This window comes from Emys orbicularis, chromosome 6, assembly GCF_028017835.1.
Source record: "Emys orbicularis isolate rEmyOrb1 chromosome 6, rEmyOrb1.hap1, whole genome shotgun sequence".
Classification (NCBI taxonomy): Eukaryota; Metazoa; Chordata; order Testudines; family Emydidae; genus Emys; species Emys orbicularis.
The window spans coordinates 9,266,785-9,290,396 of record NC_088688.1 but is presented as its reverse complement, the minus strand read 5'-3'; the positions used below and the strand labels follow the sequence as shown (position 1 = coordinate 9,290,396).

Genomic DNA, 23,612 nt, shown 5'->3' with positions numbered 1-23,612 from the left:
GAGGGTCACATGACTGCTAGTCTGTCTTCCCTTTGCTTCCCCATCAGAAAGTCCTTTTTCTGCAGGGAAGCAAAGAAATCTGCTGGGGACTTAAATTCTGCACATGCACAGCAGCTCAGAATTGCCCCCAGGAGTAAAATCAGCACCTTCTGCAGCAAGATGTACTCTTCCAGGAGTGATGGTGGTTTGCTTGATGTTGGGTTTTTGGTTTGGTAAAGCAGGGATCGTGAGTTCAAATCTCGCTGGAGCCTTACCAAAAGGGTAGGTTTCCAGACTCATTCACCTTGTCTGGCAGTGGGAGGGAGCTTCCCTTCTAGCGGCTGTGCCGTGGCAAAGGAATAAAAGCCAGCTGCCAAGAGCTACCAGATAGGAGAGCAGTATCTTACCAGAAGTGGGGATCAAACTCACACAGACATATGTCTATTGGAACTGAAGTCCAATGCCTTAACAACTCAGCCATTCTGGTAAGTGCCCCGAGCTTGGCCCAGTAGAAGAAAAACTTCTTGGGACATCGTCAACCAGCCCACTGCTTTAAGCGCAGGATGATGGCAGGCGTAGCATCCCTTACATAGGCTTGGGCAGAGCACCTAAGCTGCCTGGCTCCATAGCTCAGGGGTTAGAGCGCTGGTCTTGTAAACCAGGGGTTGTGAGTTCAAATCTCATTGGGGCCTTGGTGGCCCTGTTGTCCCCCCAGTAGTGAGATGATTGCCTTTTTGAAGCTATTTATTAATTTTGGGCTTGGGCGCAGCAGAGCAGGACAGCAGAAGGTTTTGATAAAGAGAAGCAACAGCCTTATTTTTCAAACCAGTTGGTCAATAGGTAGCAGCAGCCTACCAGAAGTGGGATTCAAACCCACATAAGCTCACACCTATTGGGGCATGAGTCTAACACCTTAACCACTCAGTCATCCTCATGAATAGACAAAAGGAGTGCAACTGCTACACCCCAAAAGTCTTGGTCATGCTATGGTGGAATTTGGGAAAAATCTCCAAATCCAAAGCAAAGATGTAGAGTGCCGCTGGTCCTGTGGGAGCAGTGCTCCTGCTCCTGCTGCTCAGAACAGCATTCCAGACTTGGGGGACGGCCTATACCCTAGTGGTTGGGAGGATGGGGTCCCGGGACCCCTAGGCACAAGGGCCACAAATTAGCTTCCAGAGGCTCACTACGGAGCCTCCCTTAGTCTCCTACAGCTTGAATATTAAGCCTTCTGCCATGGCTTCTGTTGGCAGGGGGCAGCATCCCCACTGGCATCTGCTTTGGGGGACAGCCCGTCTGGAATTGATTGCAGTCACCAGGTCAGCCCACTGTGGGGTGGTACCATAGGTGGTAGCGAGGCGGCTGCTCTGCTCTGCTCTGCACAAAACCCTGATCCAGAACCAGGTCGCCTACAAAGGCTTTAGAGCCAACTTCCACAGGGACAGGAGGTGCACTCCCGGTGCGTAGTGGCTCCCTCACGACCATGCTCTGCTCCCAACATGAAGGGCTCTCCACACACGCTTGGCCCTGTGTGTGGCGGTGCAGCACGCTGCCTTGCTCCATGGCAGTGGTCTTGGAAGGTGGGGGCCCCGAGACAGGGGGCTGAGGCAAATCATAATTCTGATTGTCTTCTGTGCCTAAAAATTCTGCACACAATATTTTAAAATTCTGCAAAATTCTGCAAATGTTATATACCAAATAAATGTGGAGGCTTCAGCATGGCATTGAGGAGCACAGCTTTCCGCTTGCACAGAGGTGGGAAATCACTGCGCAGCTCCCCCCCACCCCCGGACACATACTCAGCAGTGAGGCTGCACCCAACCCTTATAGAGCAAGGACTGGGCCTGCCCCAGAAAAACCCAAGGCCTGCCCATCCATGCCAGGTGCACCAGGTGTGGGGACGCAGGCTCAGCAAGTCAGTATCCAAATGTGCAGCGAACCAGGTGTGGGTGGAGAGGGTTCTGTGTGGGGCAATCTGGGTGCGGGCGGCTCAGTGGGGGACCCGTGTGCGAGCAGTGTGGGGGGGAGCTGGATGCCCAGAGGCTTGCTGGGGGGTTCTGGGTGCAGGCAATGGGCAAGGGAGAACCAGGTGAAGGTGCTTGGGGCTTATAGGGAGGGGGGTCTGGATGTGAGGGGGGATAGATCTTGGCAAGGGGGTCTGGGTGTGGGGAACTTTGTGGGGGGTCCAGATGCTGGGGGAGTGGGGCTTAGTGTGTTGGGATCCAGGTGCTCCTGCTGGTAACACAAACACCTGAGTCATTTTCCTGTTGGTTTATAGTAAGGCATTCTTTTTTTCTCTTGACATTGCTGGGTTATTTTTTGATATTAAACTTATAACAACTTAAGACTGGGGGAGAGAGCTCTCTACATGATTTGGGTCCTGGCTACTTCAGTAACTCTTTGCATGCTGGATGGAATGTAGCTCAGCTTCCAACATCTGTATTGACTCCACATGGCAACTTTCTGGCTGTTGAAACCTGATCAAGAGGGAGTTGGAAGGCCATAGGTGGAAAAAGCCAGCCAAAGCAAGAGTGGACAGGAGTTGCGTAGGGTGTGGAAACACATTGGATCACAGTGAAGGAAGACAATATAGCCCCAGTCTATGGTCTCTTTCTGTATCCCCTTTGTAATGGGAATCCCCTTGTTATTATTCAAGGAGGTGAATCAATATTCAGGAATGCTGCAATCTCTACCTATATTCCCGATATTGAAGATGGCATTGAATGGGATATGAGTAGATGGACTTGGGAAGGAAAGGACTAGATTGTGCTGGTGTAAAAGGAGATTCTCTTTGTGGATATTGCTCCAATTTATTTTTACATGTTTTTATGTAGGCTGTAAGATGCTCTGAATAGTAGAGTAGCAGGGGAATGAGGTGCAATGAAAGAGGGTCAGCAGTTTACTGCCCTAAGCTGGGACTTGCAAGGCCCAGGTTCAAACTCCTGCTCTGCTGAAGACTTTGGTGGACAAGTCACTCAGGTGCTCTGTTCTTCATCTGTGAAATGGGGATAACTACCCTTCCCTGCTCCAGGGGAGTTGGGAGGCTAAATCTGTTAAAGAGTCTGAGGTACTCAGATACTACAATGATGGAAGTCACATAAGTGTCTAAGATGGATAGTGATACATTGCATTGGTAATGAATCATTGACTTCTTCATGTGCATTCTGCCCATAAATCCCCTGCCAGGACTGCTTCCAACTGCATGAAATTCTGAGCAGCTTCAACACAGGTATATCCTTTTAAAACAACTTGGTTTTGAGTGATTAATCTTGTTCTTTTCTTTCCACCCAAATAGAGAGTTTCTGCTCTCAGTTACAATGGCCCAGGGATCCGAATTTCAATAGAAATCTTTACTCCATGTTGCTAGCGCCAGTACAAAATGGTAGCATGAGAAAGGATGGGGGTTCAGCTCGCTGACTTTTGCACTTGTCCTTGGCCACACTGAATTCTCTTTTCCAGTATTCATTTGGTTTAGGGAGGCATCTTTAGAAAAATGGAAAATAAAATGCTCAAACTACAAAATGAAAATTCAGTTATTTGTGCATTCAGTCATTCTTTCAAGTAAGAGGAAAATGGATCGATATGGTGTGCTGCACTGTGCCCTATTAAGCACTTTTCCTCCATGCTGTGTCTCATAATGATTTCTGTTTCCCAAAGAGATGCCAGAGAGTTCCGTACTTACTGTTGAGAAAACATAGGAAGCAAGAACATGCACAACGGGTCAGATTTGGCAAATCTTTATTGACATGAATTGCTCTTATCCCATGACTAGCTTTTTTTAACCTAATGGGATTACTCAAGAGAGTAAGGCCTACACTGTATACAGGATCAGCTCCTACTGTGTTTTCATAGATTCATTCATATTTGTGGATATGAAGGCCAAAAGGGACCATTAAAACATCTTGTCTGACCACCTGCGGAACACAGGGCATAAAATGTCACCCAGTGATTCCTGCACTGGTGCTAGACTCAAAGTTGGTAAGCTTATGTTCAAGTCTGTGCACTTCCTAACTGACCACAGGCAAGTCATTTGGCCTCAGTTCCCCATCTATAAAATGGGGATAGAAACACTGCCCTACCTCAAAGGGGTATTGTGGGTTAAATAAATGAAAGATTGTGAGGGGCTCAGATACTCTGCTGGAGGGGCAAATGAGCACCTTAGATAGCATGGGGTGGAACTACAGCATATCTTTTTGAAAGCCATCCCATCTTGATGTAAAAATTTCATGGGATAGAGAATCCATCAATGCCTTGGTAAACTGTTTTGGTGGTTAATTACCCGTAATGGTTAATGTTACATCCTCCTCACATGGCTTTAACTGACATACTTGCATTCTTTCATTTATTCTTCTCCAAAGCTGAGTCTGTTTTATTTGTGTGCTTTGCCCTGGCTAAATTCACTTCTCTGCCTAACCTGTGAACTGGATTTCATTCTCTATGCACAAAATAATGTTATCAATACTGTATCAAGTGACCTGCCCCAAGGTGGAATTCATTGTTGCTGTGTTCTTCACATTGTTGATGTGTTCACTAAATTCTTATTTAAAAAAAAAGAACAGTTGCTTGCTTTTTTAACAATAGAATGTTTTTTCATTAGAAAATACAGTCCCCCAAATCTATGAGCATGAGTCTGTAGACATATGCAAACAGACAGCTCTCATACATATTAGCTACTACAGCTGGTCAAATACTATTCGGAGAATATGTCATTCAGTTAATTTCATAATTTCTCTTTGAAAAATTGTCTGGATATGGAGGCTGATCACCTATCTCACTCCAGTCCTTTTGTGGTCTCTCTCTCTATCACTAATGAACTGTTGCTGTGGTATCTACCTACCCTTTACATAAATTATTACACACAATTTCCGTCTTTAGGGAACCAAGTTTCTGGTTCTATCACTTTCAACTTAATTTTCTTTGTTTGTTTTCAGTTCCCATTCTGGAATATACATACCAGTGAAGGAAGAAATGTTTTTCTGTCATGTAGACACAGAAAAAAAGGGATCAGTAAGTGCATAATTGCAAACCACATTTAAGTGGGGAAATTGTAGGAAGTTACCCATTTTTCACTCAAAAGTTATTTGCACAATTTCTGGTGGAGAAAGTACACTTTGTTCTACACAGTCACATCAAAACTACTCGCATTCCAAAATGCGCTAAGGCTGTTGAAAAGGACCTTGACTGGCATCTGGAATGAACTATTACCCTGGCAATGATTTGGCATATCCCAGGATGGCACAAATTAACATATCCCTGGATAGCAGAAGTTATCATATGCCTTGATAGCACAACTTGCAGATTTTGGATTGCATTCATGGAAACAGATTTTTCCAACAAGTAACTTGCCAAAGGCTTGATATAAAAAGTACTTATGCCTAATGTCTGTCATTCCTTCTATGCCAGTTCATGCTTCCTGGGCTGGACTGGATCCACCCTGGCACTCGAAATGTAGCAAATAATGCTGCTAGCTGAAGACATTGCTGTGACCTGCATTATTTTGCTGGCTCTTTGTCGTAAAGATGGTGGTTACATATACCATGTCACTCTGGGCCAGTAAGGTATTTTTACAGTGCTAATCATCCCAAAAGATCCCAAAGTGATTTACAAGCTGTAAGTAGAGAGCAAATGCCACCTCTGCCATGGCACATGGCAGCTGGTAACAGCCCAGATTCAGCAAAGCACTCAAACATGTGCTTAAGTCCCGTTCACTTCAGTGGGACTTAAGCATGTATCTAAGGGCTTGTCTACACTTACCGGAGGATCGATGCTGTGGCAATCAATGGATCAGCAGTCGATTTAGTGAGTCGAGAAGACCCACTAAATCGACTGCCGATCACTCTCCCATCGACTCCTGTACTCCACCGGATGGAGAAGAGTAAGGGGAGTCGACGGGAGAGCCTCTCCAGTTGACATCGTGTAGTGTGGACCCCATGGTAAGTAGATCTAAGTACGTCGACTTGAGTTATGCTATTAATGTAACTCAGATTGCGTATCTTAGATCGATTTTCATGCATAGTGTAGACAAGGCCTAAAGCTAAGCACAGGTTTATATCCTTCATAGAATCAGAAGCCCATGAGAGAAGCACTTCACAACAGTTTAAGACAAGAAGTGGGAAAGAATATCCTATCCCAAGAGTTCTCCAAATATCTCATTCTTTGGCCCACTTCATAAGGAAAAAGGCTTCTCATGAACCAGCATCTCCTTCCCATCACCTTGATCAGGGTCCCAGTGTGCTAAGTGCTGCAGAGACATATGGTAAAATGATTGTCTTAGCCCCAAAGATCTAACATTTGGGGTTATCCAAGGCTGCAACAGGTACAGGAAATATTCAATTGAGCAGGAGGGAGAACAAGGTAATGATAAATGGGCAAGCTATTGCTCAGCTCTCTACCTGCCTACTCCTTGCCAACTGGCAGTGCTTATTTTTAGAGGACTTTGATTCTTGGGCTGTTAATTTGGCATCTCCCAGTGGGATTTTTTTTGGTAATGTAAATAAAAATATGAAGGGTGACAGGGAAGAAAAGTTATGCTCTCTCCCCCCAAAATCTTACCTGAGCATAGTGAAATTTGACGCAAAAGTATGCTGCTTGATGTGAAAAGATGTGTTGGATGATGCAGGCTGTGACTGTGTAATCAACTGGTTAGTGTGTCCCCCACGCCACCCGAAAAACCAGGTGACTGATCCACAGAGGATGTGAGTGTGTTACAGCTCCTACTAGGAAAAGCTGTCTCTTTAGCTCACGCTGGTAAAGGCCCATGCTTTTAGCTCAGGAGGTCCTTGATAGCAGTCATCATAATTGCAAGATGTCATAAAGATCCATATCAATACCATATTCTATAATAATAGTATCACACACTTTTGTTAGAGATTTCCCTCTGGGAATCCTAAAGTTCTTTACACATGTCTGTGGGTCAGATTGTCTGCTGCTGTAGTTCCATTAAACTCAGTAGAGCTACACTAATGGACACCAAGTGAGGATGTACCTCATCAGCTTCATAATACCACTGGGAAGCTGGGTCTGTATTGTTATGCTCATGTGGCAGATGGGTCACTGAGAGGTTCAGTGAATAGCTCAAGGCCACCTGGCTAGGACCTAAATTGCCTGATTCTAGCCCTGTGCTTTAACCACCACACCAAGCTTTGTTACTCTGCATGTGGTTTATTATCTGACCACCTGTCAGCCTGGAGGGATTTGACTCGCTAAGTGATTATGGCTTCATTGTGTACTGTGGTTATTAGTATTGGTCAGCATGGTAGACCGGTGACAAGCAAGCAGAGTGTAGCTATATTTCAAGGATAATCTGCTCACCCTTGCTGGTCCTCTCCAGATCTGCTTGGAATTACAGCTTGTGCCCTGGAGAATGGCATTAGCAGATGCTTGGCTCAACAGCTTTCCCCACTGCTTACAAAATCTCTGCTAAAGAGGGGTTTATTTCCCTGCTGTCAAGTGCACAGTGTGTTTTTTTATCGACGTTGTCTCCCTTTCCCTCTCTTGTTGACTTCTTCTGAGAGTGTTCCACTGAAGTCACAGCGTGTAGGCAACTGAAATGAGCGATTACTCTGCTCTTCCTGTGACTATCATGTCACTCTAAATACAGGCTATCAAAACCATATATGGATGATCGAGCTTCTTATACAGAGCGATATCCTGCCCTTTTGTTCAAAAAGATCCACCTCTCTGTATTAATATTATTCTCCAATCATTATATCTGGAAGGAGATATTTGGGCTGATTTTAGTTTTTAGTTTTCCGTTTCACTTTTAAAGAAACCTGGAAAATCCCTGGGATCGTCTATGAGTACTACCCGGAGCCCCAGGCCCTTTAAATCACCACCAGAGCCCCTCTGCCGGAGCCCCCAGGGCTCTGTCTGCGATTTAAAAGGCGCAGGGCTCTGCTGCGGTAGCGGCGGCTGGGAATTTAAAGGCCCCTCCCCTTCCGGTTGAGGCCCCGCCCCCTGCCCAGGACTCTGGCGTACCGGTAAGTCCTTTAAGTTACTTTCACCCCTGCCTGTTCGGCAGAGTGGGCAATGTGTATCTTTGTGTGTGTGTTTTTCAGGAACTCAATGTTCTTTCATGGAATTCATCCCTCAGAGCAGGAGATCCCTTAAAGGACAGGCAGGATTCCAAGGCTCCAGGGCCATAGTACAGGCAAAGCTTGTAGCACCACCACTAGTTAAAATGGAAAGAGTCAGGCAACCTTAAGACCTTTTTTTTTTCTGGTTGCTTATAACTGGGCCCATTTTTGCACTATTTGGGCTGAAAGTTTCCAGGCTGTCTGCCTCAGACTGATTCATTTAAAATTGCACAGAAAGCCTTCTAGCATTTCCTAACTCTTGAGTGCTTGACTGTGCAGAAAAAAAATATATTCTACCTGTGTCCAGCAGGATAATTGTTAAGGCTTGTTACACCACCACTTCAGTTTTACACTGATGTAATGCCATTGAAATCAACAGAGTTATACCGGAGTAACCCAGAAATGATTTAGGCACATAATGTCTAAATCAGAGGTTGCCAAACTGTGGGATATGTACCACTGGTGGTACATGAACTTGATGTTCACTACCTTTTTTAAAAAGCTGGTATATGACCCAATACATTTTGCGAACAGCTGATCTAAAGTGCTTTTCTATAGTGCTTTTTGTGCACAGATCTCAATGCTTTACAAAGTAGGTCAGTATCACTATCCCCATTTTACAGATTGGGATACTGAGACAGAGAGAGGAGAAATGACTTGCCCAGGGTCACTCAGCATGGCAGTGGCAGAGCCAGGAATAAAATCAGGTCTTTTGAGTCCCAGTTCAGTACTGTATCCATCTATCCACTAGGCTACAGTGTCTGAAATGCTGTTGTCTCTGAACATCTCTGCGCTCTCTTTGAAAATGCTTGACTCATCTAGGGCTAGTGCTCATTAAGCAGTTTACAAAAGAAAGAACTTTTTATTAGGTGGTTTGATAAAAAATCACACAAAATAAATTATATAAGCTTTCTGTTCAGCAATAATTCCTGGTACTAAGTAAGTCCAGTGGGACTGGATCTTTCTGATAAATAAATGCACTTATTATTTGGAGAAGCTTCATAGATTCATACACTTTGACAAAACGGACCATCATGATCATCTAGTCTGATCTCTTGCACATTGCAGACATTTTATATAAAAAATGTTAAAAATAGTTATTTAGAAGAAAATATTTTTCACTTTGCTACAAAAAGTGGCCAAGAAAGTTGATATGGCCACAGATCATTAGCAGGATTTGAATCCAGTACCTTCAGCACTAGAGCATAGACCTCTATTAACGGAGCTAAAAGAGCAGCTCCATTAGCTAGTGCCAACAGTAGGCTGTTATTTTTGTTCTAAACCAGCTATGAGACACACAATGTCTGAGCTTGTTACAACAGCATCATAAAAAAGCCTCATGGTTTCAGTGTTTTCAGGTTATATCATCCACACACAGGCCATGTCAGAGCCCTTGATTGAAAGAGTGCACCAGCCATTTGTTTCTTGGGTTGGAAGATCATAGATGTCTAGGAAGTAGCTGTTGGCAAGACCACAGTCTATTATCTATACTTGGTGAGATGGTTATGACCTTATCTCTTGGATCTTGACCTTGGTACCTTCATCATAGAATCAGAATCATAGGACTGGAAGGTACTTTGAGAGGTCATCTAGTTCAGTCCCCTGCACTCATGGCAGGACTAAGTATTATCTAGACCGTCCCTGACAGGTGTTTGTCTAACCTGCTCTTAAAAATCTCCAATGATGCAGATTCCACTACCTCCCTAGGCACTTCATCTACACCGTTTTCACCTCAAGAGGAGACTATTTCAATGAACTCTAATGCTGCAGCTTAAAGTCACCTTAGAAAACTGAAAAACCTGGCTGCATGCTTACCAACGGTGCCTCACACAGATGATACTGGCCCTCCAAGATCTACACTAGCAGTTAGTTGTTTTCCTGGGTGGAATTTAAGACCTTAATTGTTTGGTTTCTGACCAAAAAATGCTCTCTCCTAGTGTAATACCTCAGCAGCTCCCCTAATTGGTTGTACTTACTGGTTCTCATCCTTCTTTATATGAAAGGGAGCTGGTCCTCAGATATGGAATTCGTTTCCCTCCTTTGTCTGACAGGGCCTAGACTTACTGACTTTCAGTTTGTCTGGTGGTCTGGAGAATGCACCAACATTTCAAGGTTATATCTCTCTTCTAGAGTGAGGGTATGTCTGCTCTAGAAATGCTACAGTCGCAGCACTGCCGCTGCACCACTGTAGTGGAGGAGTGTAGACACTTACTACAGGGGTTCTTCCATCACTTTAATAAATCCACCTCTTTGAGAGGGGGTAGCTAAGGTTGATGGAAGAATTTTTCCATTGACCTAGCAGTGCGTCCACCAGAGCTTAGGTCCTCTTAATTACATCACATAGGGCATGAAATTTTTCACAACTGAGCAATGTAGTTAAGCCGACCAAATGTTGTAGTGTAGACCAGCCCTAAGTCTGCAGTGAAATGCTTTGTCTGCTTGCCTGTCTATCATTCACTGGGTGTTTTACAGCTCTGGATTTAATTTGTCCAGCATGAAGTCTCACAGAAAATGTAAAGAATCCTTTTGGTTTCCAGCTATCGAAGGGAGTCACAAACTTTCAGCAAACTTACGAGAAGTTTATTTTTATTTTTATTTTTAAAAAGCCTCGTTTGACCTTAGCTATATAATTCTGGTTTATTCTTAATCCCCTCAACGATTCAGTCAAGCTGCATCCAACCAACAAAATGAAGCTGAATCCCAGTCAAAGAATGTACAACAAGGATTTGACTTCTGACAAAGGCAGCTATGAGGGATTATTTTACTTTAGAACATTTTTAGAGCAGTCCCACCTATACATTTCCCCCACAATTCAAAATTAACTCTTTGGTAAATACAGGAAGACAGGTATGTGTGGTGTCATGGGGCCGTGGAAGTGAACTGACAGTCCCTTTATGCTCTAACGCAATGCTTCGACTTTCAATTAAAAAATAAAAAGCGTGTTGAAACTGGGGAGAAGATATTTCAACCAGGTTGCTCTACTTGAAGTCAGTTTCTAAGCAGAGTCTCAGTTGCCATGAAGCCTCCAGGCGATTTTCTTTGAGGATCATTGGCTGGTTTCCACAAAACAGTTCACTGCTATAAATAAAAAAGACACACAGCATGTTGATTTACACTGAGCTGTTGTTTATGGGAATCAGAGAGTTTTCTCAGGTCAGAAATCATCTCTGAAGAGTGAATCCCTGTAAATTCTGGTTTATATCTCTGCATGAGAGTTAAGGGAGACTGGCAAATGTAGGCTTTAAAAAAAATGTAGAAAAAAAATCTTTTCTCTTTTTTTTTTTTTAGCAGTGAAAGAGATATTGACAAGTAGGTTGGGTCCATAAATCCGGTTTTATTAAAATAAAGCTTGAAAAATAATATGTAGAAAATACTTTTAATGTATTATGATTATGATTATGATTATTATTATGATCCAGTAAAAATGTACAAATATTCCCCTGTGGTGTGGAAAAGCAGACTGCTAGAGGAATTTGGTAGTGCATAAGGAGAACAGAAAGTGAAAGTAAGTAACCATAAACAATAGCAAAACTGACCAGTCCTACGTATTTCCCGAAGTGTGAGGCTATTGGGATTTGATGTTTGGCTTCGGCCAATTATAGTTTGGTTAGAGAAGGGAACTAAAATCTGGTCCCAGATACAGGGTTTTGGATCATCATGTCTAATTGAACTGCAGTTTCACCTTGCTTTGAGTTCATTCAACTCTATGAAACTTGTAAAGGTATGATTTTGATGCAAAACCCTAAATTATCCCATTTTCATATGTAACCAGGACTTGGGTTTGTCAAAAGGGTTCATACATTTCATTTTATAGTGCAACATTCTGATTTGTAACAAAATCTAAGATCTGTATATTGTTTGGAGTTTGCTTCTGAACATTTTGCACAGCTCTGCTACAATATAAGTTAACTTTGAAATTACAAGTTTGGTGTTAAAATGAGCTTTATAAAGCATGGAAATGAAGTAGATATACAAACCGTGGCTGCTTCTTTGGTGGCACTACATGCAGAACTGTTTGCCACAAAAAAATGTCTTTGAGGACAAGAGCTTAATGGATCGGAAAAGGACTTCGATATTTTATGGATAATGGGAATATCCAGAGTTATAATAGCAAATATTAAACAGGCAAATAAAAAAGATTTTTGGAAGGCAAATAAACCCTCATGTGTTGTGTTATAAAACAACAGTGATACTAACAGCTCCTTTATGCCAACTGGCAAAGGGCATACCCAGCACACTTTTATCAGAATATTTTGCCAGTGTCTTGTAAGAAATCATATAAAAACGGGTGGGACTCTGAACATTACTTTTTGTGTGTGAGGTGTGTAAAGAACTATGTATGTGTGCTGGAAATATGTTGCTAAAATATGTTCAGTCCAAGCAATCTGATTAGAATTGTCAACAAGTTTGTCGATGACAGAGGAACGTTGTCTCACCTGTTTGCCTGTGATTCCGATGTAAATTGAGAAAGATGAGGCCAGAGACAATTAAAGTACATTTATATCTAAGGTAAACAAAGTGATGAAGCCAATCAAAAAAGTAAATTAACCAAAAGATGAGGAAGACAGCATGGTGTCTACACCCCAGCAAGGCAGAGGAGCTTTGTTTTGGTTCACTTTTCAAGGGATACATTTCAAAAGTTTACTGGAGTGTAAAAAGATGGGGAGAGAACACCTTAGTTATTCATCACTTAGGGGACAGAGAGGACAACACCCTCTGATTCTGTGATCATTGAATCCTCTTGCTAGAAAGGCTGGAGATGCTGGTGGCTTGATGTAAGTAGGAAAGCTGTTCGGGAGGAGTTTATAGCTTGCTAAAATTATGTCATAGACACTGTATTTATTTCTTTATTTCTTTATTATTGCAGTCACACCTACATGGACCAGGACTCCATTGTACTAGTTATGACATACAAAAAAAAGCATATTTTATTTTGTTTTGTTTGCAACCATTTTCTATTTGTATTATCTCTGCTTAGGCCTGGTCTACACTGGGGGGTGGGGAGGGATCGATCTAAGATACGCAACTTCAGCTACGAGAATAGCATAAATAAAGTAAGGTTAAGACTGGCAGACTCTTCAGGAGTTTGTTGCTGAAAGCAGACCAATCGGTGTGGCAGGGAGCTGACACAGAGTGTAATCTCCAGCAAAGCTCACTCTTGTTAAGGCAGAGGGATAACACATTGGCTGATGGTTCTGGGGTGCCCTGAGGAGAGTATCACAACAATCGCTAACTACTGGGGGAAACTTTCCCTGCGGGCAGATGATTTCATAACCTGTGCTAAAATCCCAGGGATTTTTACTTCTTCCTCTGACGCATCTGTTACTGATACCTAGATGGACCAACAGGTCTGATCTGTTATGAAAATCCCTATGTTCCAAAATACTGGAGGATCTCATCTAAGGTTGCTACATTGGATCTGTATTCAGAAAGGAACACAAAAGGTTGAAAAGACATGAGGCACTTTAGATAGGCTTGGAAGGATGGGACTTTTATCAATACATCTTAGTAAGTATCAGTTTCACCATAGGTGAACAAACAGATGACAAAATATCTCCATCGATAATGACTGTAATTTACAGATGGGCAATGTAAGAAAAAAACGTTGCTTGAGAACTTAGAGTTTGATGTAAGGACATTTACTTTGTATATTTTGACATGTACAGTTGACAATTTGTGTTTTTAACTCTCATAAATCTGTAACGTTTTGAATCTCAACATTTACTGTCATGAAATAATTATTGTCTGGGCCACTATTATTTCCCGCAACAGTGAAATTTTAACTTGATGAAAATAGAACAAAGGCTTCAAAATAAACGTTGATATTATCTGCTAAAATTGTAATAAACTAAAAATGGAATTTTCCCAAGCATAACTTTAGATAAGGATGTCTAAGATCCACAAAGCAGGTCTTAGCAAACCCTCATTCTTGGTATTCTGCTACTGCGCTGCTCCATTGTGGCTTGCAATGCATGATGCCCAGCTCACCAGCACTTCCCAACCTTTATGTGCCCTGAAAGAAAAGATCTTCCATTGGTGTAAATCACCATTGGGCTGCCATGGAGTTATGCTGATTTATATCACCAGATGAGGACCTGGCCCAGATAAAGAGCACTGTGCTATGAACTCCCACTCCCTAGGGTGTATTCAGAAAAGGCCCTAGGACAGTGTAACTTTAAGATGTCAGACACAATTTAAAAGTACGCTGCTCTCCACATGTACTTCAGCAAACCCACCCTCGGTCAGGCCAGGCCAGCATGTAAAGGAATGTCAAGGCAGCAATGGAGGCTGCAATGGCCCAATGAATTTACTTTCTGATTCGACAGTCAGTTTATTACAAGGACAGGATGTGATGCAGCATCCACTAGCACCAGCAGGCTGGATACTAACAGGAACAGGGACTGCCTCCTCACCAATCCACCCCATGCCACTGATGAACCAGTGACAGCACTGAGGTCAGTGCTGTTGGCAAGCAGGTATCTCGGCATGGTACCCAGTTGGAGCAGAGAGGTGGCATTTTCAAAAGCACTCAGCACTGACCTGCTCCCATTGAAGTCAGTGGCATCCCTTTACATATGAAAAGCATTCCCTGCTTTGCTGCAGGTTTCCTTTTTGACCTTGGGCAAGTCACTTAGCCTCTTTGAGCCTCAGTTCCTTCTCTGTACAATGGGGATCCCTACCTCACCATTAAAGACTGGGCTCATACTGCAGTGCTGGGGGCCAAATAAGTAGTGGTGCCCCTTTTCAACCTGAGCGGCTAGTCAAATGTCAGGGCCCTGAGTAAGTTCCAGTTAGGAGTAGAAATTGATGGTGTCTGATATTTTCTTTGATGTAGTTTTGTTTATTTACAAAGAATGTACAGAGTCCTCTGAGTCTGAATGGAGAGGGAATCAAATGGCGGGAAACAGCTTCTTTTCCTCACAACACCAAGAGCACTCTTTTCAGCCTGCATCCCTCACCCAGAAACCTGGCCCCGGGTTTCTTCCAGTGTCAGCCACCCTCTCTTTAGCCGCTCCTTCGGGCTCGCTCGCTCTCTTTCGCTCTCTCCTTCTCCTTTCTGTGTGCTTTCTCCCCCCACAGCACACCTACCTCGTCACAATACCCAGTTGAACCCTCTGTTCACCTGGTGCTAGTTTCTGGGCAGACTATTAGTTCTGTTTAAGTTGTGGGCCCTTAACTGTCTTAAATGGGGGAGGCAAGAAGGGGGCGGTAATATCTTTTTTTGTACCGGTGAAAGAGATGAGCTTTCAAGGGTACACGGAGCTCTTCATCGGGGGACTCATTCACACATGCCTTTGAATGAGGTTTTAACTTAACTCATAACAAGGTTTCACCCAGCTTATAATGGTACTATAGATAAATAGGTAAGTTTGCCAGTAGCACACAGCAATCATAGCCTGCTGTACAGGGGTCATTCTGCTTAGCACAGGTTGTTCTGGGTTGTCTTGCTCATTTAGTTCAAGGTCCCTTATTGAATGTCCTTTATTATCCTCTTGTACTTATCTCTGAGTCCCTATAAACTCCCCATAATGGGTTCTGTGCCAACTAATGCTAATTTAATAGTAAGTGTTTCTTCAACCATACTTGCTGCTGTTTTAGTGATAGTTAAAACTAATGCAGTATGGACATTTTATGCAACATGGCTTTCCTTGCTTCACGCTGAACTGGAGAAAGGCCTTCAGGAGTGGAGACGGTGTGTAGTTTTTTCCTCCCTCTATGTATGCTTATATTGTGTGCCTGTTTTCCCTGTATTCTGTTTCTGCACAAAAGGACATGATAGGGCCCCAGGGCTCTTAGTTGTTCTCATCTCTTGCTATGTCTGGGAAAGGAGTAGATGTACAAGGTGTAATCCTGAGAGCTGCTGAGAATCGCTCACAAAGGTTTTGGAAGACCTCCACTCCCAGTGGCTTGTGCACCTATTGGGGGGGACTCAGCCACTTGCAGATTGAGTCTGGACAGCTCACAGTTGAACCGGAGCAGCGAGGCATTCTAAATAGGTCACCTGGTTAGGGTCCAGGATTACAGCCAGCCAGTGGGTCTCTTGCTTTGCTGAGGAAGGGAACCAACTTACAGTTAAAAGGAGAGCAAGAAAATAGAGAGAAAAAGAGTTTTGTGAAACTTGAAATGCAGAAGCTCCCATTAGAATTCAGAGGCTTCCAGGAAAAGCGCTGAGATTTGAGCGCTTACTTCAGCCCGGGACAGAGCTGAGCCCATAACTTCTCAAGCAAACCTTTCCCTTAATGCTCAAGAACCCCCAATCCATCCAATCAAAGACGGACCTATCCATACCCTCTGTGATAAATGAAGGGGGGAATAGCTCCCTTTTATGGACATTGGTGAGGCCTCATCTGGAGTACTGTGTCCAGTTTTGGGCCCCACACTATAAGAAGAATGTGGAAAAATTGGAAAGAGTCCAGCGGAGGGCAACAAAAATGATCAGTGGGCTGGAACACATGACTTATGAGAAGAGGCTGAAGGAACTGGGATTGTTTAGTCTGCAGAAGAGAAGAATGAGGGGGGATTTAATAGCTGCTTTCAACTACCTGAAAGGGGGTTCCAAAGAGGATGGATCTAAACTGTTCTCAGTGGTACCAGATGATAGAACAAGGAGTAATGGTCTCAAGTTGCAGTGGGGGAGGTTTAGGTTGGATATTAGGAACAACCTTTTCACTAGGAGGGTGGCGAAGCACTGGAATGGGTTATCTAGGGAGGTGGTGGAATCTCCTTCCTTAGAGGTTTTTAAGGTCAGGCTTGACAAAGCCCTGGCTGGGATGATTTAGTTGGGAATTGGTCCTGCTTTGAGCAGGGGGTTGGACTAGATGACCTCCTGAGGTCCTTTCCAACCCTGATATTCTATGATTCTATAATTCTAACTTCCAGATGTATTTTCTTCCTTTTTGTTTTTAATAAAATTTACCTTTTTTAAGAATAGGATTGGATTTTTGGTGTCCTAAGAGGTTTGTGCATATGTTGTTTGATTAGCTGGTGGCAACAGCTAATTTCCTTTGTTTTCTTTTTCAGCTCTTCCCTGGAGGGGGGATGAAAGGGCTTGAGGGTACCCGACAGGGAGGAATTCCCAAGTGCTTCTTCCTGGGTTCAAGGGATTTTTTTGCATTTGGGTGGTGGCAGCGTTTACGAAGCCAAGGTCAGAGGAAAGCTGTAACCTTGGGAGTGTAATACAAGCCTGGAGTGGCCAGTATTAATTTTTTAAATCCTTGCAGGCCTCCACCTTCTACACTTGAAGTGCCAGAGTGGGGATTCAGCCTTGACACCCTCAAATCAGATGGGCCTTTGTTTTTACAGTTTCATTTTGTTTGTTAAGATGAATGGGATTCTCTTGGAACACTGAATTGTTGTGAGATGGAAGATTTGCCAAAATGCAGCTCCTTGGCACTGAGCCCATCAAAATAGGTCATTTATAATAATAATAATAATAATAATAATAATAATAATAATTATTATTATTATTATTATTATTATTATTATTTAACATTAATATTACAGTAGTTCTTAAAAGACTCAGTTGGGTTAAGGCCCTCTTGTGCTAAGCAGTGTACAAACAGATAGTAAAGGATGGTCAGTGCCCTAAAGAAGTTACAACCTAAAAGACTGTAAGATGGGTGAGGTGGGATAGGAAAGAGAAGATCACTTAATTGTGTGATTCTGGCTGGAATGACTCAGAGGGTGAACTCATGGCCCCTTTGAAGTCAACGGCAAAATTCCCATTGACGTTAATGGGACCAGGAGTTCACCCATAGATTTTAAGGCTAGAAAGTACCTCTGTGGTTATATAGTCTGACCTCATGCAAAACAAGCTATCAAATCCCACCCAGTACTTATTGTTATTATTAGTCATTGATAATGTGATTTCACAGAGCACGTCTGCAGGCACTTCACACACACACAGCTTATTCTGTAATTGCACAGTGACTAGTACAATGAGGGGCCTGGTCCATATAGGTGATACTGTAATAATACATAAATGAATACATTAGTAAAGCCTGCCGAGGAGGGAATAATTGTTTCCTTCTTCGTAAAACCATTATCAGGTTATTCTTGGAAGAAGGGGACCTGAGATAACCTAGGCTGTGTTTTAGGACATGCAGTTTAAAATTGTGGATGAAATCTCCTACTTGATTCAGCTGACATTCAGCCAAAATCCATGAGTTCACATTCTCTCATAATAGCTATATTTACCACGACCAGAATGAAATTAAAATCATTCAGTGCACAGCCCTAATAATAAACCTATATGACTAGGGGCTGCTTCTTCAACATTATTTCCACCTAATTTATAATCAAGATGTTCAATTAATAATTTCAGCACTTTACACACTGTTAAGTCAGCTGAAAAGCATGTGATTTTTTTCCACTTTTCATTTTTCACAATGCTGAGGAATGCATAATAAACCAGCAGAACAGGGATGCCAGGAAAGCAACAATTATTAGCAGACTAATGGGAAAAAGAAAAGGTTCAAATAGAAAAGCTGGAGAGTTGATTGAGTTTCACAGAAAATGTAACTTCACTAAGTGGTTCCAAAATACAAGCGAGCAAAGTGTAGAGTGCATTTCTATGGATATTAGAGTCTTCTTGAGAATGACATATTCAATGAGAATTTTCTTGGCTATCTACTTCTGTCCCGCCTCTCTCACACACACAAGGCCCCGATTCTCACTCACATACATCTCCTTTACACTGGTATAACTCCATTGACTTCAGTATAGTTACAGTATACTTACTTCATGTAAGGGAAAGGAGAATCAGGCCCAAAGATACTTTTCCAAGCTGTCCCTGCTTCACTCCTTTCAAGCTATTCTAGGAACAACTTCACCCCTGAACAGCTAGGGACTCGCATTACTAGACAGAAATCCTAAGGTATCACTAATTCAAATACTGCCCAGGTAGGTAGTGAATGACTGTCTTTCCAATCTGATGGCTCTTGGGTAACCTATGTGATGTTAAATAGCCCATATGATGACCTATGTGAATTAGCCCATCAGCACTAGATACAAGAATCGCATCTTGAAATCTATGGCCTGTGTTATACAGGAGGTCAGACTAGATCAGGGGTAGGCAACCTATGGCACGTGTGCCGAAGGCGGCACGCGAGCTTATTTTCAGTGGCACTCACACTGCCTGGGTCCTAGACACCAGTCCAGGGAGCTCTGCATCTTAATTTAATTTTAAATGAAGCTTCTTAAACATTTTGAAACCTTATTTACTTTACATACAACAAAGTCTAGACAGTCTAGACTGGTCTAGACAGTATTTGGTCCTGCCATGCGGGCAGGGGACTGGACTCGATGACCTCTCGAGGTCCCTTCCAGTCCTAGAATCTATGAATCTATAAATAGTTTAGTTATATATTATAGACTTATAGAAAGAGACCTTCTAAAAACTTTAAACTGTATTACTGGCACATGAAACCTTAAATTAGAGTGAATAAATGAAGACTCGGCACACCACTTCTGAAAGGTTGCTGACCCCTGGACTAGATGATCACAATGGTTCCTTCTGGCCTTGAAATCTATGACTCTATTAAACGAGCAGGTGGCCTCACTCCTGTTCCTAGTAGCAACCCCACCCCATAATATTAGGCACTAACTGTTTAAGCAGAAAAGCCAAGGAATCATTCTTATCCCTATTAGAGGCCCCTCCAAAACAGAAATAGGACACATTAGCATGAGGCATATTTATGAGATAGTCTAATATTGCTGCCGTATGTGCTGTGGTTAGGAGACTTCACTGGAACCTTTCATCATCACTAAATTCACTTAATAAATAACGAGCTGGTTCCACCGAGATATGTTTAATCCATACATTTGAAGCTGGATCAAATGTCTTAAAACAAGTTCTTGCCCTCGCCAGGCTGAACACCATGTTCAATTTGCAGCGGGGCTATGAAAAAAAATATAAGAGGAAACTGCTCAGAATTTGAAAATCCAACTCAATATATTCGTCTGCATGGCTTAGATTGCTTTATCGCTGGAAGTTTCATTTAGAAAACATTCCATTTGTGTTTAAGAATTTGTGGTTGAGGCTTTGATAGGTTCTTTAATTGAGCAGAATTTCACAATTTAATATCGCCAAAAGGCGATTACTGTGTTTTTAATACACTTTTCGTACATTGACAATAATGTCACACTAAGCTGCATCTGTAGCAACTGGATTTTCTGCCTAGTGCAATGAGCATGCCAAAGCTACAAAAATTTACATGGAATCTCATTCTATTGCTTTCTGTGGAGTCATGGGCTTCCGAAGCCTTCCTTACTTTGCACTAATATAGTCTGGTCTTGAGAACAGCAGACATCATATCAATAATCCTGAGTTATCTCCTTGGTTCTGCCACTGACTCACTATGTGATCTTGGCAAGTTAATTAATCTCTTTCTGCCTAGTGTGTATATCTCAAAATGGGTACAGTGATACTTATCTACCTCTCAAAGGGGGTTCAAGGGTTACTAAATTATGGCTCAATTCTGATCTCACCTACAGAGTTATAAATCCCATAGGGAGTGATTCTCCATTGCTTTATACCTTATGTTGTAATGTATAAAGCAATACATGGCCTGCATTATACAGAAGGTCAAACTAGATGATCAGGATGGTCCCTTCTGGCCCTGGAATCTATGAATTAAGACTTTTGCTAACTAATGCTCTGGATTTGAACCGGTAGACTAGAGGTGAAAAACTATATAGCCCATGACCAGTTTCCTGACCCAACTAGTTTTCCAAAACTAAATATTCTTTTGTATATATATAAAACATGCAGTAGTTCTGTGATGTATTTTATCCACAGTGTTGTGGATGCAATGTAGGAGGCCAGATCTAGTGGTCAGAGCAGTGGTATTTAGGCCTACTGGTCAGCGCAGGACTCAGGAGCCAGAGCTAGTGTCAGGAGTGAGGAATAGAAGTAAGGAACTCGAACAAGGGTGGAGGGCAAGAACCAGAAACAAGGCACAGATCTGGAACAAAGCAGGGATATCGGGCAGGGAGGCAGGATCCAATGTAGCAACCCAGCAAGGATGCACCTAGTTGCTTAGACAACTTCCTGTGCCTCCCTCTGACTGAAATAGTGACTCTGAGCCAATCAGAAAGGCTCAATGCTTGAGTCATTTGGAAAAGAGCACAGTGCAGTATAAGACCCATTTGCATGACCAGGCTTTTGGTTAATTTTATAATAGGGGAATTGGGAGGAGGAGGAGGACAGGGTTGTTTAGAAGCAGGAGGGTTCTGTCCTATTTTGTGGACTGATAATTCATTTACCTTACTCACAAAATTTGCCCAGGGGCATTGAAGATGGAAGCCAATATGAATTTCTACACCAATAAATAATATATACTCTTTGCTCAACATATTATAATTTACTAGACTAGACTAGACTGTTACAAAAATGAGGTACTGCTCAGATGAGATGATCACTTTAAGTCTTTTGTTTTGTCACGGGGATTCCGGACTACATTCCCAAAGATTTTACCGACCTGCTGCCAAGCACTTTTATTAATTATAACCCAAATTCCCACTGTCTTCCCCTGTTAGCTTTTGTAGGGCTGCTGCAGGGGCTGAGGTTCTGTCTGGACTTTTTCATGTCGATAGTGTCTGATTTGCTCTGACTGATAGCTTCTGGCCACTCTGGGAACTCTACTGAAATGAAGCTGAAGTAGGCCTCTCATTAGGGAGCAAAAGTCCTAGTTAGATTTTGCTGAAGCAGACATATCTGAGAATTACAATGATTATCCTGATCTGTAGATCACAACGAATCTCTGAATATGTTTGGAGGTTCACCGCTCATTAGCTATGCCACATACTTGTTTGGCTTCAGCCACTGGTATTTACTCCGTGAACTCAATAACAGAATATTTCCCCTGAAAAATTAGAGACTTGGGGTCTAGTTTTTCCTGTGGCATTTCACACACACACACACACACACACACACTGGTATAGAATATGTATTATTAATTATTATTTATTATTATTTACAGTATCCCTTAGAGACTCTAACCAAAATTAGGGCCATATTGTGCTAGGCACTATAAAAATACAGAATAAGAGATAGAACCTGTCCTGATGACTTTATGATGTAAATAGACAAGACAGACAAAGGGCAGGGAGGAAAGGCTATAACATAGGGTACGTCTATACTTACCTCCGGGTCCGGCGGTAAGCAATCGATCTTCTGGGATCGATCCCGGAAGTGCTCGCCGTCGACGCCGGTACTCCTGCTCCGCGAGAGGAGTACGCGCAGTCGACGGGGGAGCCTGCCTGCCGCGTCTGGACCCGTGGTAAGTTCGAACTAAGGTACTTTAACTTCAGCTACGTTATTCACGTAGCTGAAGTTGCGTATCTTAGTTCGAAGTGGGGGGTTAGTGTGGACCAGCCCATAGACAGAATGATGGTTTGCAAACATTATATTAGTGCCACAAATGTGCTGTTGTCTTGTTTTGTGGTTTTCTTGTGAGGGGATTAGCTTAATATGCAGATAAATGTAGGGAGAGGGGACATTGAACAGAGCGGTCCTGAGAGGAGCTTGGAGGGGAGGTAGAGGTATTCGTGGCAAGGATTAATGTCATGTCTCTTTCAAAATCTGATAGCTTCACTGAGGGCTAGATTTTCAATTGTTTAATTTGGGATCAGGTTTTGCAAAAAGCTCAGATCCCATTTAGGTACCTAAATAAGGGTTAGATTCTCAAGAGTGCTCAGCTGAGTTCTTCTGAAAATCTGGCCCTAAGAACCTATTCTCACTCCCACTAAAGTCAAGGGCAAAACTTCCATTTATTTTAATGGTGCAGGTGTGTTATGTGTTTCCCTCTGTGTCCACACCACAGAGCATGTGAACCTTTTGCATCTCTCAGTCTGAGAGCTTGGCTGTTTAGCTCAAGTTTTAGCAGCTCGTGCTAAGCTCTGGAGGTTACTGGCTCAGTTCTTGACTTTTCAGTCAAGATGGTGGCTGTCGTACAATCTCAGGCTCTAACTCTTCAAAATAAAAACAGGTATGCCTATTGCACATATTAAACTTGCATTGTTGTTCTCCCTACTCCCACTGATTTAGTAAGGTGAAGTACAGCTGTAGCCTGACGCTTTCAATTCTTGCCATCTTTGTCATCTGCTCTATATTAAGTTGCAGGACAAGGTCAACAATCAGGATATTTGAAGCCAAACTCGGAAACCATCTCCATCAGCACTGGTTCAGTTTTGTCAGCTTACTTGGTGTGAACATATTATGAGGATGGAAGGCCAATGAATTCTGAAGCCTTTATCAAGGAATGCTGCTACACAGTTGGTGATCACATGGTTGCCAAAAGCACTGGTGGCGATAAGATTGCCAATGATGGACATAGACTGGACATCCAGCTAGACCACCATAAGTTCTTAGCTAGAAATTGATCAGGCTGTGCTCCAACACATGGCTGATGAGACGATGGCAGCTGGGAGCCTAAGGGAATAGGCCAGAAGAGGAAGGCAGGGAGGTAGGGTGTTTTTTTGTTTTGTTTACCTCCTTCATTTGCAGGTACTCTACAAGGAAGAACCCTCAATGGGATAAAAATAGCCAACACCAGTGCT

General features: G+C 42.7%; 1 non-coding gene across 1 annotated transcript; it reads left to right on the top strand.

Annotated features, from left to right (window-relative positions):
- The first annotated feature begins 598 nt into the window (after positions 1-598).
- TRNAT-UGU (transfer RNA threonine (anticodon UGU)) lies at positions 599-671 on the top strand. The gene has a single exon. It is a non-coding gene; the product is annotated as a tRNA-Thr (tRNA).
- Positions 672-23,612: the final 22,941 nt, after the last annotated feature.